The sequence below is a fragment of the Protopterus annectens genome, chromosome 5.part0 (genome assembly GCF_019279795.1).
Source record: "Protopterus annectens isolate FY-2018-M chromosome 5.part0, PAN1.0, whole genome shotgun sequence".
NCBI classification, from domain to species: domain Eukaryota; kingdom Metazoa; phylum Chordata; order Ceratodontiformes; family Protopteridae; genus Protopterus; species Protopterus annectens.
In genome coordinates, this window is record NC_056735.1 from 1,479,866,509 (window position 1) to 1,479,883,825 (window position 17,317).

General features: G+C 44.2%; 1 protein-coding gene across 1 annotated transcript in view; it reads right to left on the bottom strand.

The window, feature by feature from the left end:
• Nucleotides 1-17,317, bottom strand: part of IPO5 (importin 5) — a 1,405,185-nt gene that overhangs the window by 487,118 nt on the left and 900,750 nt on the right. The gene's annotated exons all lie outside the window — the stretch shown is intronic.

Below are 17,317 nucleotides of genomic sequence, written 5' to 3' on the forward strand. Positions count from 1 at the left end.
TATGCATCAAATCCTGCAACTCCTTCATGTCTGGTTGTTCAGGTTGTGACATTTTACTTTTCAATTGAGATAACAGAAACTGTTGGTATTTTAGCATATGAAACTGACAGTTTAAGGCCCTCATGGATAAGGTAGCCGAGGTATATACCTTTTTCCCCACCTTTCTAAGGATCTGGAATCTCTCTCGGAAGGCAATGGGTTTTGGCAATGGAGGCCTTAACTCCCTTGGGCCCCTGTGAGATGGTTTCTAGGTCAGCAGCATGGCTTTTGTATAGAAATTGGTGTGAGTCAGGAACCCTGTAGTACCTGTCAGGCTTAACTGGAGCTGGAGGAAGAGAGTCCGGGTTAAGGCAGGCCTCCGAGTAAACATCATCTAGGATGTCCAGGACAGGAGGTATAGCCAGAGGCCTGTGCTGGGGTAACAAAAGAAATTCCCTGAGCCTTTTCTTGGAATCTGAATAATCCTGGCCTTCCCAGTGAAAGTTGTTCCCTTAAGGTATGCAGAGTTTCACCAAATGAGTAATCCTCAGGGGGGGGATACAGAAGGAATAGATTCCTCTGCATCAGAGTCTTCAAAAGGGGAGTAAGACTGTTCCTGATAATCAGAGTGCTCTGAAATAATGGAGCCCTGATCAGAGGAGGGGAATCTTCCTCCACTCTGGGTCTTTTGTCCGGAGGTGGCTGAGAACCTCTGATTAGAGTAATTAAATCCTCAGCCATTTTAAGCATCTGTTTCTTAGGCATGGGGCCTGGAGATGGGCCCTGTGTAGCTGGTCTCTTAGGGTGCATGGTAGCTTTAGACTTGGTGAAAGCCTTGATGGAGAAAGAAGAGGAAGGTCTGAAGACACCTTGAGTGGAGGTGGACCTATCCACATTCTGTGTTTCAACGCCAAGCGTGGCTTCGGTATCTGTAGTTAGGGTGTGGGCCGAGGAGCCTGCGACTGGTACAGGAGACACCGCCAAAGATGTGTCGTCAGTAATCAGGGGCTGCGTAGGCGCCTCGCTGAGAACTGGACCACGTGTAGTCGGCTTTGGCGTGGTGTCGGTAGAGGCCGCGGACCTCGAGTGTCGGTCCTTGTCTTTGCGTTTTTTAGACAAAACCGGAGTCGGAGTATCCAACGACATAGTATAGTTAAATGCTTTCCCAAAATAATGCTGGACGAACTCCGCCCGACGCTTAATAGTGCGTTTGTTGAATGTAGCACAAAAGCGACAGACCGAGACGTCGTGGTCTGGGCCTAAACAAGGTATACAGAGGGAATGGAAATCCTTATGCGGTATTTGCTTCCCACAAGAAATACAATTATTAACTTTGTCTGACATCGGTCTGAGGCAAGAAAAGGTTTCCCCAACGGGGTACTTAGCTTTTAAGAAGACTTCGGTTCCAAATTTTTCGTAATCTCAAGAGCTGGCCGACCAGCACTTACGAACTGCTTCTGCTTCGGGCACCGCTCGGCAAGAAAGACTGAAGAAAATGGCGTCGGCTGGTTCTTTAATACCTCTGTCGCACTGACGTCAGGGAAGAAGCGACGACAACCGACGCCGGACCTAGACTTTGGAATTCGGCCGACCGAGGACCCGCCTGACGGCAGGAGAACCCATCTGTTACGACTGCAGCTGTATGCACGATGAACATCAGGGCTAGAAGGCCCTGCAGAACTGCAGTGGCGAAGCCAGCCCTAAACTTAGAGTAAAGTGGTAAGTGATGGTGTTTGGTGAAGATGTGTACTGAACTCCAAGTTGCAGCTTCCAGAATATCCTTGGTTGGCACCCCCCTGAGGAAGGCTGTAGATGTAGCTGCTGCCCTGGTGGAGTGGGGCCTTATGCTAGCAGGAACTGGTTTTCCATGATGGGTGTAGCAAAAACGTATGCAATGCCCTATCCATTTAGAAATGGTCCGTTTTGAGATAGCCTTTCCTTGTGATGCTGTAGCATAGGATACAAAAAGCTTGTCAGATTTTCTGAAAACCTTAGTTTTATCCAAGTAGTAACGTAGTTGCCTGTGAATGTCCAAGGAGTGCAGGAGTCTTTCTCCTTTGTTCTGTGGATTTGGGAAGAAGGTGGGTAAATAGATGGTTTGATTTAGAGCCACACTGGATACCACCTTTGGCATAAAGGAGGGGTTAGTTCGTAGAGAAACTGTCTTGATGAAAAATGAGGAAAGGCTCTACTGCCATTAGTGCCTGTAGCTCACACTCTTCTGGCTGAAGTAATTGCTAGCAGCAGGGCAGTCTTCCATGATATAAACTTTAAATCAGCTGAGAAAGCTGGCTCAAAAGGTGGCAGCGTAAGTTTTTCCAGGACAAAGTTGAGGTCCCAAGTTGGTGTTGGTGCTGTCCTGGGAGACCTAATATTTTTGGCCCCTCTGAGGTACTGCCTTAGAAGTGGATGTTAAAATAAGGGAGGATCCGTGTTGTAGTGAGCTGAAATAGCAGAGGCGTGGATTTTAACAGATGAAAGTCCTTTGTGTAGCATCTCAGTTAAATATTGTAGAATCTGAGGTATGTCTGGCTCAAGGGTATTTTGGCCTTTAGCTTGGTTCCAGGCACAAAATCTTTTCCATTTGTCTGAGTAGGCTTTCCTGGTGCTGGGCCTCCTGGCCTCCAGAATGACCTCCATAACAGCTTGTAAAAGGAGCTGGCTGGTTGCTTAGGTGATATGCCATGCAGCCAAATTTAGGGTTTTGAGCTGGCTGTGCAGAATCTGACTGTCTTGCTGTGTTAGCAGATGAGGAATTTGTGGTAAAATCCATGGTGGGCAGTGGGCCATGTTCCTTAGTAGTGGGTACCAGTGCTGGCGTGGCCAGTCTGGGGCTATGAGTATCATTTGGGGTCTCTCCATCCTTTCAGCAGCACCTTTCTGAGAAGGGGCAATGGAGGAAAGGCATATACTGTCAGCATTTTCCAAATGAATGAGAGCGCGTCCACTTTCCATGCTTGATGGTGAAATGTCTTGGTGCAAAATTTTGATAGCTGATAGACCTGTTTGCTAACCCCCAAAACTATGTCCGGGTGCCCCCATTTTTGAGTTATCATTGCAAATACTTGTGGATCCAGTTTCCACTCGTGGGGATCCATGATGTTCCTGCTTAGGTCGTCTGCCAATGTGTTCTTTTTTCCTGGCATGAATTGAGCCTGTAATTGAACTTGGTAAGCCAGTGTTGTGTTCCACAAGGTCATTGCTTGCCTGCATAGAGGGTAGGAGTGTGTACCCCCTTGCTTGTTTTATGTACCACATTACTGTGGTGTTGTCTGTCCTTATTATAAGCTGTCCTGGATGTAAGAGGTCCTTGAAGGCTGTCAAAGCATTCTGTACAGCTAGCATTTCTTTTTGATTGATGTGCAGATTTCTTTGATCTGCAGTCCATATGCCTTGAACGCACTGTCCTGCCATGTGTGCCGCCCCAGGCATAGTCCGATGCATCTGTTGTCATAGTTTGCCTGGCTGGGGGTAAGGTGAAAGGCTGACCCTTGTTGAGGTGACATGCCTGTGACCACCATAGAAACTCCTGTTGAAGGCAGGGAATTAGAGGTATCATTGTTTCCAAGCTGTGGCTATGTTGAGTCCATACGCTTTTCAGGTACCATTGTAATTTCCTCATATGCAGTTCTGCAAATGACATTAGTAGTATGCAAGATGCCATGAAGTCCAAGGCCTGCAGAATTGGTCTTGCAGGGAGTTGGGTCTTTGTTGCCATTTTTTGAAGTATTGAGTTAGTTGTAGTGGTTTGTCTGGCGTCAGATAAGCCATCTGGACCGTTGTATTCAAGCTGGCACCCAGGAATGTCATGTTTTGTGAGGGCACTAGTTCTGATTTCTTTTCGTTTACTGTGTACCCTAGGCAACTTAGGTGTTTTACAAAAGCCAGATGCTGTAAGAGAATGTCCCTGTTTTCTGCTTGGATGAGGCAGTCTTCCAGGTATGGGTATATTTGAATTCCTCTGTCTGCAGTATGCAATTACTGGTACCAGGCATGAAGACCCTGGGCACAGTAGATAAGCCAAAGGGCAGTGCAGAGAATTGGTAATGGGTTAAACCTGCAATGAAACTGAGGTATCTTCTGCAATTGTCTGATAGGGACATGCAGGTATGCCTCCTTGAGGTCCAACGTTACTAGCCAGGCTTTCTTGCCCAACATGGGAAGAAGCTGTAGTGTTAGCATCTTGAATTTGGGTACTTGCAAGAAGGTGTTTAGAATCGAAAGGTCCAGAATGGGTCTCCAAGCATTGTCCTTTCTGGGGACTAGAAAGAGCCTTGAGTAAAATCTTTGGCCTTGCTCCTGTGTAGGTACCAGTTGAATGGCTCATGTCCATGAGAGCTGTAATTTGTTTTTGTGCCTCTGCCCATTGATTTTGTGGCAGGTTTGGCATTCCTTTTATCCTTGGCAAGGTGTGGAAATGGAATCTGTATCCTTGTGAGATAATGTCTAGGACCCATTTGTCCTTTGTGACGATGCGCCAGTTGTCTGCAAAAAGTGCTAATTTTCCTCCCAAGGGAGCTGCCAAGAGAGCTTTGCTTGGCAGTTTGAGGTTTAAGTCATTGTGTTTGTCTTCTAGTAGTTTGGGACCTGTCTTCTCCTCCCTTCTGTGTTGCAGTGCCCCATTGGCAAGGTTTGTAATGAATTTCTGCTTGACCTCTGCCCCTTGGGCGTCTGTATTTACCCCTCTGTGGTCTGTCAGAAGCTGGAAAGGACCAATTTTTTGTTGGCCAATTTCTGCTGAAGCGTGGGGGTTGTACCTGTAAGAAATCTTTGACCGTCTGCATAGATTTTGCCTTATCCTCCATTTTCTTTAAAACCTCTTCTGCTTTAACTCCAAATAAGACATCCTGCTGTAAGGGTGCGTCTAGTAACTTTGCTTTAACATGATCAGGCAGAGTTTGTTCCTTTAACCAAGCATGCCTACGTATAACAGACCCAGTAACAGCTGCTCTACAGGAAGCTTCCAAGGAATCAAATCCACATTGTAAAGTATGTTTTCCCACCTGTTCAGCTGCATGCAACAGATCCTGCATTTCCTTGAATTCAGACTGTTGAGGGTGCGTGCTCATCTTTTATTTGAGACATTAGGAATTGCTGGTATTTCAGCATGTGAAATTGACAATTTAGTGCTCTCATAGCTAGAGTAGCTGAGGTGAAAACCACCTTCCCCCACCTATCTAGTGCTCTGGAGTCCCTTTCAGAGGGCACAGGATTTTTAGCCATAGAAGCCTTAGCCCCTTTGGGACCCTGGGAGATTGTCTCTGGGTCAGCAACAGGGCTTTTGTAAAGGAACTTGTGAGTCAGGCACTCTAATATCTGTCTGGTTTGGCTGGAGCAGGAGGCAGAGAATCTGGATTTAGACTAGATTCTAAGTAAACATCATCCACAATGTCTAAAACTGGAGGGATAGCAAGTGGTCTGTGCTGGGGGAGTAAAAGAAACTCTCGGAGCCTTTTCTTTGAGTCGGAGTAGTCCTGACCTTCCCAGTGGAAATGTTCCCTCATGGTATGTAAGGTTTCAGGGGGAGAAACTGAGGGAATGGAATCTTCAGCATCAGAATCTTCATAAGGGGGAAAGGAGTAATCCTGTTCCTCAGAGGAGCCTGAGGAAATAGACACTTGATCAGAGGATGCATAATCCTCCTCTTGTCTAGGCCTTTTGTCTGGGGGGGGGGTTGGGAACCCCTGATTAAAGAAATCAAATCTTCAGCCATTTTAAGCATCTGTTTCTTAGGCAAGGGGCCTTGAACCGGAGACTGATGTGCAGTCTTTTTTGGTTTTAGAGGAGTCTTAAGCTTAGCATAAGATTTTATGGTGAGAGTAGTCGTCTGAACCTTCTGAAACCGAAGGTGTTTCCACAGCACCGGCTTCTCCTTCTGCAATGTTGTCGGTAGGGCCTAAAGAAAATGGCTGTGTCGGCCTAGAACTCTCTGCTTGAGAATCCGAAGCGGTCTGGGGTTGCAATTCTGCAGTCGCCAGGGGCTGCTTAGGCGCCTCACTGAAAACCGGAGAACCGGCGACCAACCCAGTCGAGGCCTTGGAGTCTAGCTTGGATCTAGGCTGCCTGTCTTTATCTTTGCGTTTATGCACGCCGGTAGTCTGTTGCTCCGACAGCATAGTGTAATTATATTTCCTACAGAAGTAGTGTCGTGCGAAATCAAAGCGTCGCTTTATAGTTCACTTATTGAACCTAGCACAAAACCGACTAGTGACGTCATGGTCTGGGCCTAGGCAAGGTATACAATAAGAATGAAAGTCCTTATGAGGTATTTGCTTCCCACAAGAAATGCAATTGTTAACTTTTTCTGACATCGGACTGAGGCAAGAAAAGGTTCCCCAACGGGGTACTTAGCTTTGAAGACTTCGGACTGAAATTCGATTAGAAAATCTCAGGTGTCTGCCGACCGGCACTTGCAAACTGCTTCTACTTCGGGCATCGCGCGTCAAGAAAGCCTGAAGAAAATGGCGTTGGATGCCTCTTGTATACCCCTGGCACACTGATGTCAGGGACAAAGCGACAGCAACCGACAAAGGACCAAGACTTTGGAATTGAGGCCGACTGCGGGACCGCCTGACGACAGGATAACCCAAGTGTGATGACTGCAGCAGGGTAACACGATGAACATCTATGTATGCAGTTGCATTACAACTAGATATGTAAAATGTTATCTTAATTTTCTAAAATAGATCCCTTCAGCTTAGACATTACTTTGAAATGCTACAGCTGCAACACCTCATTAGATTTGCAAATTCAAATATTAGAAATGCACAACACCTTCTACTCTAGCCTCTGGCCACCCACCCAGAAGTGAAGGCTCAATTCCCTCAAGTACTCTACTGCTTGTCAAGTGATCTAGACATTTCCTATTTTTCTAATTTTGAGAAGTCCAAGTTCTCTACCAGTTGTTTTCTACAGCCAAAATACTACCAGTTTGGAGATTACCTGATTTTTATTTACAACTGATTCACATCCCAAGTAGTGTTCAGTGGGCACAAGTAAGTGTTTGCAGGGCCCTACAACAATAATTTCCACAAGTTACCGACAAATTTTTCCAAGACAAGACCCTTGGAAGACCATGAAGATAAATACTCCAGCGCATAAGGCATGCAGAGGATAATCCTGAATTTATCCAGGCTCCATTCCCACTCTCTGAGGGGCAGGGAAATTATACATTTGATTCACATAATTATTTTACCAACAAAATGGCAGTGATGATCTGAGCTCATTTCTCTACATTCTTGACAATGTCTGCATACCCACCTTGGGTCCACGTCAGTCCTCTAAGCTGACTTTCAGCTCGCATAAATATGCTTGCTGGCAACTCATAGCGGTCCATGTATACTTAACCTTGACCTTATGACAGAAAAAAGCTAGAAGTAGACCTACTAGCTCAACAAATGAATTAAAAATTTAGAGAGCAAGAATATGAAAAAAATACAAGCATGTGCCAAACTCAATCATGCTATTCAAGGAGGGTAGTTCTTATACATTTTCCAATTACTGGGTAACTAAGCAGGCTTACTTAGGCAACTCAGGTGAAACTGACCAGTCTCAATACTGGCACAGTGCCACCAGTACCTTGCTTATACATCAACAGGCAAACATTAAATGTTGGTGAATGCTGGTGTCAATAAGGCCAACAATGGAAAAAGCAAGTGTATAACAATCAGCCTCCGTCTGCAAAAAGTACAGTTGTGTACACCTACCATAAATGTAGATGTTAGAGTGTCTTCACTGTTGCAGTCATGACTGTAGGGTTCTCCCCTGCCGGCAGGCAGCCCTTGGTCGGCCAGAATCCCAAAGTCTGGGTCCGGCGTCGGCTGTTCAACCCTGCTCCCTGACGTCAGAGCGCCAGGAGTATAAAGCTGACAGCCGACGCCATCTTCTCCAGTTTTTCTTGCCCAAGATGTCAGGAGTCCCAAAATGAAAATGGTCCCAAAACCTTTGCAAATACACCTCAGAAGAATGGTGGAAAAAGGAACCACACAAAAGTAAAAAGAGGGGACAGGAGGGAGGGAAACCCAGACTGCAACAGTGAAGACACTAACATCTACATTTATGGTAGGTGTACACAACTGTACTATGTTCATCATGTTTCACTGTTGCAGTCATGACTGTAGGGTAGAATCCCAAAGCTGTAAGAAAGGGAGGTGGTCATAAAGGAGGGGCGGCTAAAAGGCCCTGCAAGACCGCAGAGGCAAAGCCTGCCCTAGACTTAGAGTAGAGAGGTAAATTGTAGTGCTTAGAGAAAGTATGCACTGAACTCCAAGTTGCAGCTTCCAAAATGTCCTTGGTAGGAACTCCCCTGAGGAAGGCTGCAGAAGTGGCAGCAGCTCTAATGGAAGGAGTCCGAATGCTCCCTGGGATTTGCTTTCCATGGTGTGAATAACAAAATCTGATTCCATGAGCAATCCATTTAGAAATGGTTTGTTTAGAAATGGCTTTTCCTTGGGAACTTGACGCATAAGAAACAAATTGTTCTGATTTTCTGATGTCCTTGGTTCTGTTCAGGTAAAAACAGAGCTGTCTATGCACATCCAAGGAATGTAAGATACTTTCCCCTTTATTTTGAGGAGTGGGGAAAAAGGTTGGCAAGTGGATAGTTTGATTTAAAGCTACTTTGGAAACCACCTTAGGCATAAAAGTTGGATTAGTCCTCAAAGATACCCTGTCTTGATGAAAAATAATATATGGTTCCACCGCCATAAGAGCTTGTAACTCTGAAACTCTCCTGGCAGAGGTTAGTGCCAACAGGATAGCCGTCTTCCAAGATAAAAACTTGATGTCAGCAGAAGCGGCAGGCTCAAAAGGAGACAAGGTTAGTTTTTCCAAAACATAACTGAGATCCCAAGCAGGAATAGGAGGAGATCTAGGAGGTCTTAAGTTCTTAGCTCCTCTGAGGAACTGTCGCATGAGCTGGTGGAAAAGATGGGAGGGTCTGTATTATAATGAGCAGAAATAGCTGAAGCATGGATCTTAATGGAAGAGAAAGAGACCCTTATGTAAGAGATCAGTCAAGTAAAGTAGAATTAAAGTAATGTTAGGAAGAAGAGGATCAGAATCCTGAGCCTGCATCCAGGAACAAAATCTTTTCCATTTTCCCGCATAAGATTTCCTAGTGCTAGGATGTCTAGCTTCCAAAATGACATCCATAACCTGCTTGGGTAGGAAAGAAGAAATCAAAGGCCCTGGATTAACCAGGCCACCAGGCTGACAGTTCTGACATGAGTGTAGAACCTGACCCTGATGTTGGGACAGAAGGTTCGGAGACAGAGGTAAAATCCAAGGGGGCTCCAGGCATAGGTTTATTAGAGTTGGATACCAAAACTGCCGAGGCCAATTTGGAGCCAACAAGATTATCATCTTGGGTTTGTCCTGTTTTATCTTCAATAAAACTCGTGGAAGAGGTAGAGGCGGAAAGGCATATCCCGAGAGGTTCCTCCAACTGAAAGACAGGGCATCCGCTTTCCAAGCCTCTCTGTGGAAGGTCCTGGTGCAAAAAATCTGCAGCTGATGATTTAGATGGGATGCAAAGAGATCTATGTGAGGACATCCCCATACTGCTGTTATCATCCTGAATATTTTGGTGTCCAGCATCCACTCGTGTGGATCCGAAAGGTTTCTGCTCAAACTGTGCCAGTAAGTTTTGTTTTCCTGGTGGAAACTGAGCTTGAAGATCCAGATTGCAAGTTAGAGCTGTGTTCCATAAATCCATGGCTAGTCTGCAAAGGGGGTAGGAATGAGATCTCCCTTGCTTGTTTATGTACCACATAACTGTGGTGTTGTCTGTCCCATATTAGTAGTTGTCCTGGCTGTATGAGATTCCTGAAGGCCAATAGAGCTTTCTGAACGGCTAACATCTCCTTTAAGTTGATATGCAGGTGCTTCTGATCCTTTGTCCAAAGGCCCTGCAGACAATTGCCCTGAAAATGGGCTCCCCAAGCATAATCCGAGGCGTCCGTGGTTAGAATCCGAGAGGCAGGAGGTAGACGGAAGGGCTTCCCTTTGTTTAGAGCACATGCCCTGGACCACCAAAGAAATTCCTTTTGAAGGCAAGGAAGGACAGGAATCAGTATGTCCAAACTGTGGTAATGCTGAGACCATACACTTTTTAGGTACCAGTGTATTTTCCTCATGTGTAGCCTTGCATATGGTACGAGAAGAATGCAGGAGGCCATGTAACCCAAAGCCTGCAGGAATTTCCTTGCAGATACATGGGTTAGAGTTGCCAAGGCTTTGAAAGTTGATGCCAGCTGTAATTGTTTTTCGGATGTCAGAAAAGCCATCTGGGTTGTAGTGTTTAGAAGAGCACCCAGAAAAGTTATCTCTTGTGATGGTGTCAAATTTGACTTTTTTATGTTTACAGAGAATCCCAGGAATTTGAGAAGGCTTTGTACAAAATGTAGATGCTGGAGTAAGACATCCTTGCTGTCTGCCTGAATTAGACAATCGTCCAGATAAGGGTATATTTGAATTCCCTTGAGTCTGCAGTAAGCTACTACTGGAGCCAGGCATTTGGTAAACACCCTGGGCGCAGTAGATAATCCAAAGGGCAGTGCAGAGAATTGAAAGTGCCTTGATCCGGCCTTGAACCTGAGGTATTTTCTGCGATCATGCCTGATGGGAATGTGTAAATATGCCTCCTTTAAATCCAAAGTCACCATCCATGCATCTTTGGACAGCACTGGAAGTAACTGCTGTAGAGTAAGCATCTTGAATTTTGGAATCTCTAGAAAGGTGTTCAAGACAGACAGATCCAGAATGGGTCTCCATGAATTTTGCTTTCTTGGGACTAGAAAGAGCCTCGAGTAAAACCCTTTTCCCATCTCTGAAAGAGGTACCAGTTCTATGGCATTCATAGCCAAAAGAGCTTCCACCTGGTTTAAGGCCTCTGTCCACTGATGTTTTGGAAGGTCTGGCCATCCGTTTGGCCTTGGCAAAGTATGAAAATGGAATTTGTAACCTCTTAAAATCACATCCAAAACCAATTTGTCCTGGGTTATTTGAGTCCAGTTTTGGTAAAAGAGAGAGTTTTCCTCCAAGAGGGGCTTCCAGGCAAGACGTTCCTGCAGCCCAACCGAGGGAGTCATTGAGTTTGTTTCCTTTGAGACTGTGGTCTGTCTTCTCCTCCCCTAGGGGTAGAAGCAGTCCACTGCCTTGGTCTATAAGCAGCCTGTGTTTGAGGCCTCCCTCTAGAGCGTCTATATCTACCCCTTTGAGGCCTGTCTGAAGAGGGAAAGGACCAGTTTTTTGATGGCCAATTCCTGCTAAATCTAGGAGGCTGTACTTGTAAGAAATCTTTAATTGTTTGCATGGATTTTGCCTTATCCTCCATCTTTTTAATCACCTCTTCAGCTTTAGATCCAAACAAAACATTATGCTGAACAGGAGCATCCAATTATTTAGCCTTTACTTGTTCAGGTAAATTCTGTTCCTTTAGCCATGCATGTCTTCTAATGACTGTGCCAGAGGCCACAGCCCTACAAGAAGCCTCCAAGGCATCAAATCCACAGTGTAAAACATGCTTCCCAACTTGTTCAGTGGCATGCAATAAGTCATGTAATTCCTTACCCTCTGCACAGGCAGAAATGGAAGTAAATTTTTGTTTTAAGACAGATAATAGAAATTGCTGATATTTAAGCATATGAAACTGACAGTTTAAAGCCCTAATGGACAAAGTAGCAGAAGTGTACACCTTTTTGCCCTATCTTTCCAAGGCTCGAGAATCCTTTTCAGTAGGAATAGGATTTTTGGCAGTAGTGGCCTTAAGACCGTGAGAAATTGTTTCAGGGTCAGCAGTAGGATTCTTAAATAAAAACTGATGGGAATCAGGAACGCTGTAGTACCTATTAGGCTTAACAGGAGCAGGAGGAAAAGAATCAGGAGTTAAATTAGCCTCCGAAAAAGCATCATCCACAATATCCAAAACAGGAGGAATAGCTAGGGGCCTATATTGGGGAAGAAGAAAATCCCTCAGTCTTTTCTTGGATTCTGAATACTCCTGTCCCTCCCAGTGAAAATGTTCCCTCATTTCATGCAAAGTTTCCCCAAAAGAAAAATCCTCAGGAGGAGAAACTGAAGGAATGGATTCTTCCGCATCAGAATCCTCATAAGGAGGAAAAGAATATTCCTGATCAGAAGAAGAAACTGAGGAAACAGAAGCCTGATCAGAGGAATCATAATAAACATCCTGCCTTGGCCTTTTGTCTGGAGGGGGATGAGAACCCCTAATCATTGTAAGTAAATCCTCCGCCATCTTGAGTAACTGTTTCTGTGACTTGGGAGCTGGTTCAGAAGAAGCCTGTGTTGAAGTCTTTGCCTTTGTCCTTGGCTTTGCCTTTACCTGAAGCTGAGTAGGCCTGAAAACCCCTTCGGAAGCCGGTACCCTGCACAGCGGCTCAGGACCCATCCAAAGGAGCGTTGTCCGAAGGTCCTGCAACAGAGATATTTAAAGGCCTGGTTGGCTCCTCATGAGAGTCCGTTTCGGCCATCTGTTCTGAAATGGACGACAAGGGCTGCCAAATCGCCTCACTGATGACGGCCGAACCTGTAGTTGGCTCCACATGTGCGCTATCATCAGATTTGGACCTCGGAGGCCTGTCTTTATCCTTGCGACGCTTGTGAACTCCAGTAGATGGAAGCGTATCAGACGACATTTTGTAGTTAGTCTACCGAAGTAATGAAAGGCAAAATCGTACCTTTGCTTAATTGTACGTTGATTGAATCTAGCACAAAACCGACAACTAGCTACGTCGTGGTCAGGGCCCAAGCAAGGAATACAGTAAGAATGAAAATCCTTATGAGGTATTTGCTTCCCACATGAAATACAATTATTAACTTTTTCTGACATCGGAGTAGAGCAAGAAAAAAGTTTCCCCAACGGGGTACTTAGCTTTGAGTGGAGAAGAGAAATCTTCGGACCGAAGTACGTGGAAATATTAGTCAGGAGTCAACCGACCGGCACTTGCGAACTGCTTTCACCGCACGGCAAGAAAGACTGGAAAGATGGCGTCGGCTGTCAGCTTTATACTCCTGGCGCTCTGACATCAGGGAGCAGGGTTGAACAGCCGACGCCGGACCCAGACTTTGGGATTCTGGCGACAGAGGGCTGCCTGCCGGCAGGGGAGAACCCTACAGTCATGACTGCAACAGTGAAACACGAACATCTGGGGAGGTACTGACAGCACAGCTACAAGTTCAAAGATATGTCTGACAATTTGCAGATTGTGTAATTACAAGGTAAGAAATACCAGTATTATGGTCGAACATTCTGGAGTACTGCACCATTTAATGGAAAAGCACAGTTTTGTACCTACTATAAATGTAGATGTACACTGCTGCAGTCATTACACTTGGGTTATCTTGCAGTCAGGCGGTCACGCAGTCGGCCAGAGTTCCAAAGTCTTGGTCCGGTGTTGGCTGCTGTCGCTTCTTCCCTGACATCAGTGCGCCAGGGGTATACAAGATGCATCAGACGCCATTTTCTTCAGTTTTTCTTGCCCCAGATGTCAGGTGCCCCCAAGTAGGTAGGCAATACATATTACTAATAAAACATACACAAAAAATAAAAATACCTTCAGTTACAAGCAAATACACCACAAAGGTTGTATAGGATAGAAAGGATTAAATAAGTCCAGCAAGGACAGAGGGGATGGAGGGAGGGTAACCTGGACTGCAGCAGTGTGAACACTCAAACATCTACATTTATGGTAGGTACAAAACTGTACTATGTTCATCGTGTTACACTGATGCAGTCATTACACTTGGGTAGAATCCCAAAGCTAAGGTTGGGTGGATGGTCTATAAAGAGTTAGGATTGGCTATGAGGCCCTGCAGAACTGCAGTGGCAAATCCTGCTCTGGATTTAGAGTAAAGAGGCAAGTGGTAATGCTTGGTAAAGGTGTGCACTGAACTCCAAGTTGCAGCCTCCAAAATTTCCTTGGTTGGTACTCCTCTGAGAAAGGCTGTTGAAGTGGCTGTTGCTCTGGTAGAATGTGGCCTAATGTTATTAGGGACTGATTTTCCATGCTGTGTGTAGCAGTAATGAATACAGTGTCCTATCCATTTGGAAACAGTCTGCTTTGAGATAACCTTGCCCTGAGATACTGCAGCAAATGTTACAAACAGTTGCTCAGTTTTCCTGAAAGCTTTTGTTTTGTCCAAGTAGAAGCGTAGCTGCCTGTGTATATCCAAAGAGTGCAGAAGTTTCTCCCCTTTATTCTGGGGGTTTGGATAGAAAGTTGGCAAATGGATGGTTTGGTTAAGAGCCACACTATATACCACCTTTGGCATGAAGGTAGGGTTTGTCCTCAAAGAAACCATGTCCTCGTGAAATATTATAAAAAGTTCCACTGCCATTAATGCCTGTAGCTCTGAGACACTCCGTACTGAAGTTACTGCCAGTAGCAGAGCTGTTTTCCATGATAAAAATTTTAGATCAGCAGTATTGGCTGGCTCAAAAGGTGGCAAGGTCAGTTTTTCCAAAACTGAATTGGAGGTCCCACGTTGGTGCTCTCCGGGGCGGTCTTATGTTTTTAGCCCCTCTGAGGTACTGCTTTAGCAAGGGATGAGAGAATAAAGGAGGATCCGTGTTGTAATGAGCTGAAATGGCAGAGGCGTGAATCTTAATTGATGAGAAGGATAGGCCCTTGTCCAGCATCTCAGTTAAGTATTGTAAAATCTGAGGAATGTTTGGGACAAGAGGGTCAAGGTTTTGAGCCTGGTTCCAGGCACAGAATCTCTTCCATTTTTCTGAGTAAGATTTCCTGGTGCTAGGCCTCCTGGCCTCCAAAATGACATCCATAACAGCTCTAGAGAGAGGTGTTGCCTGTTTGACAAATGAATCTGCCACGAAGCCAGGTTTAGGGTTTTGAGCTGACCGTGCAGGATCTGGTTGTTTTGTTGAGTCAGGTGTGAAATTTGAGGCAAAATCCATGGTGGGCCTTGAGCCAAGTTCTTTAAGATTGGGTACCAGTGCTGGCGTGGCCAGTCTGGGGCAATCAGGATCATCTGTGGTTTTTGTTGTCTGGCTTTTAGAAGTACCTTTGAAGGAGAGGCAGTGGTGGGAAGGCAAACTTTTAGGCTTTTCCAGCTGAACAAAAGAGCATCCACTTTCCATGCTTGTGTGTGGTAAGTCCTTGTGCAGAATTTTTGTAGTTGGCAATTCAGTGGGGAGGCAAAAAGATCTAAGTCTGGGCATCCCCACTTTTGTGTTACCATGCTGAAGATTTGTGGATTCAATTTCCATTCGTGAAGGTCCAAGATATTTCTGCTGAGATAGTCTGCCAGAGTATTTTTCTTTCCTGGCAGGAATTGTGCTTGCAGAAGAACTTGATAAGTTAGAGCTGTGTTCCACAAGGTCATGGCTTGCCTGCATAGGGGGGTATGAATGAGTGCCCCCTTGCTTATGTACCACATTACTGTGGTGTTGTCTGTATGCAGTCTGGCATATGGAATTAGTAGTATGCAGGATGCCATGAATCCCAGGGCCTGCAGCATTTTTCTTGCATGGAGATGGGACTTTTTTTGCCAGTAATTGAAAATAGAGTCATTTGTCCTTGTTTGTCTGGCGTGAGATAAGCCATCTGGGCCGTTGTATCCAAGCTGGCATCCAGGAATATTATCTGCTGTGAGGGCACTATTTTTTTTTTTTTCAATAATAAGTCTTTGTTTTAACATTTTCCATACAAACTTAAACAAAAATATTAATACGTTCTAGCTATTATGTCTAATACAATCACAAAAACATATATACAATATTTACATGAATGCTTCCAAATGTAACATCAGATTGTACAAAAACATATGAAAAGAATTATAAATAGATCAGATATCTCAATCTTTTACTTAACAACTTTTCCCCTAAAGAATATATATGTCTCGCACTACACTCGATCTCTATATATTATGCCAATATGATATTAAAAATTTGCTCCCATATCTTTGGATTATTGATATTTTTATTATGATCCTTCAAAAGTAGTTTGTGGGCTAGTACGTGTCTTATTGCTAAAGTCCTAAAATTGTCCCATGACGTTTGAGATGGATTTAACCAGTTTGTAACTAAAGTTTCATTAATAAAAAAATATTAATAAATATAGTGATTTGGGATCTAGGAAATTGTTTTGGAGGAATATGTAATATCATGAATTCCCATGAAAGTGTTGAACTTTGATATCCCATCTTTTGAAGTTGGAATTTTAAGGAATTCCAAAGTTTATAAATACATTTACAACTCCAGAACATATGAAGATCTGCTGCTTGATCTGTACAATATGGGCAGTTTGGAGATTTTTTAGGATTAAACTTGTGCAATCTGAGGTGTGTATAATAGGCGTTATTAAAAATCATAAGTTGAGTATACATTAATTTTTGAAAAGATATTGATTTCGTTGTTAAATTGACTTCAGAAACTGCTTTTCTTCTGTAAGTGGCAGTTTATCCCTCCAATATTTTGACATAAGAACTGTATTCTGAAATTTAAGATCCTTTATTAGTTTATTAGTGGCTGCTATAAATTTGACATCTTGTTGAAGAGTTTGCCACAAATTGAAACATTTTGTTATTTCCTCATCTTTAATTTTAAAGTCATCAAAGTAACTTAGAGAGTTCTTTGATCTTCCTCAAAATAGTTAAATATGATTTGGGCAGATTCATTTCTTGTCTTATTGTAAAGGGCACTAGTTTTGACTTCTTTTCGTTTACTGTGTACCCTAGAGAAATTAGCAGCCTTTTTACAAACGCCAGATGGTTTAGAAGAATGTCCTTTTTCTCTGCTTGAATGAGACAGTCGTCCAGGTATGGATGTATTTGAATTCCTTTTTGTCTGCAAAATGCAATTACTGGTGCCAGGCACTTTGTAAAGACCCTGGGCGCAGTAGATAAGCCAAAGGGCAGTGCAGAGAATTGGTAGTGCATTGTACCAGCTTTGAATCTGAGGTATCTTCTGCAATCTTGTCTGATAGGGACATGCAGGTATGCCTCTGAGGTCCAGGGTAACAAGCCAAGCCTTCTTGCCCAGCATGGGAAGAAGCTGCTGTAGTGTCAACATTTTGAATTTCAGAACATCAAGTATTTAGAATTGAAAAGTCTAGTATGGGTTCTCCAGGCCTTGTCCTTTCTGGGGACCAGGAAGAGTCTTGAGTAAAATCCTTGAGCTTGTTCTTGCTGTGGTGCTTTTTGAATAGCTCTCATGTCCATGAGGGCTGAAATTTGTTTGAGCCTCTGCCCACTGATTTTGTGGCAGGTTTGGCATTCCCTTTAGCATTGGTAAAGTGTGAAAGTGGAACTTGTATCCTTGAGGCGCAATATTCAGAACCCATTTGTCTTGGGTGATTGT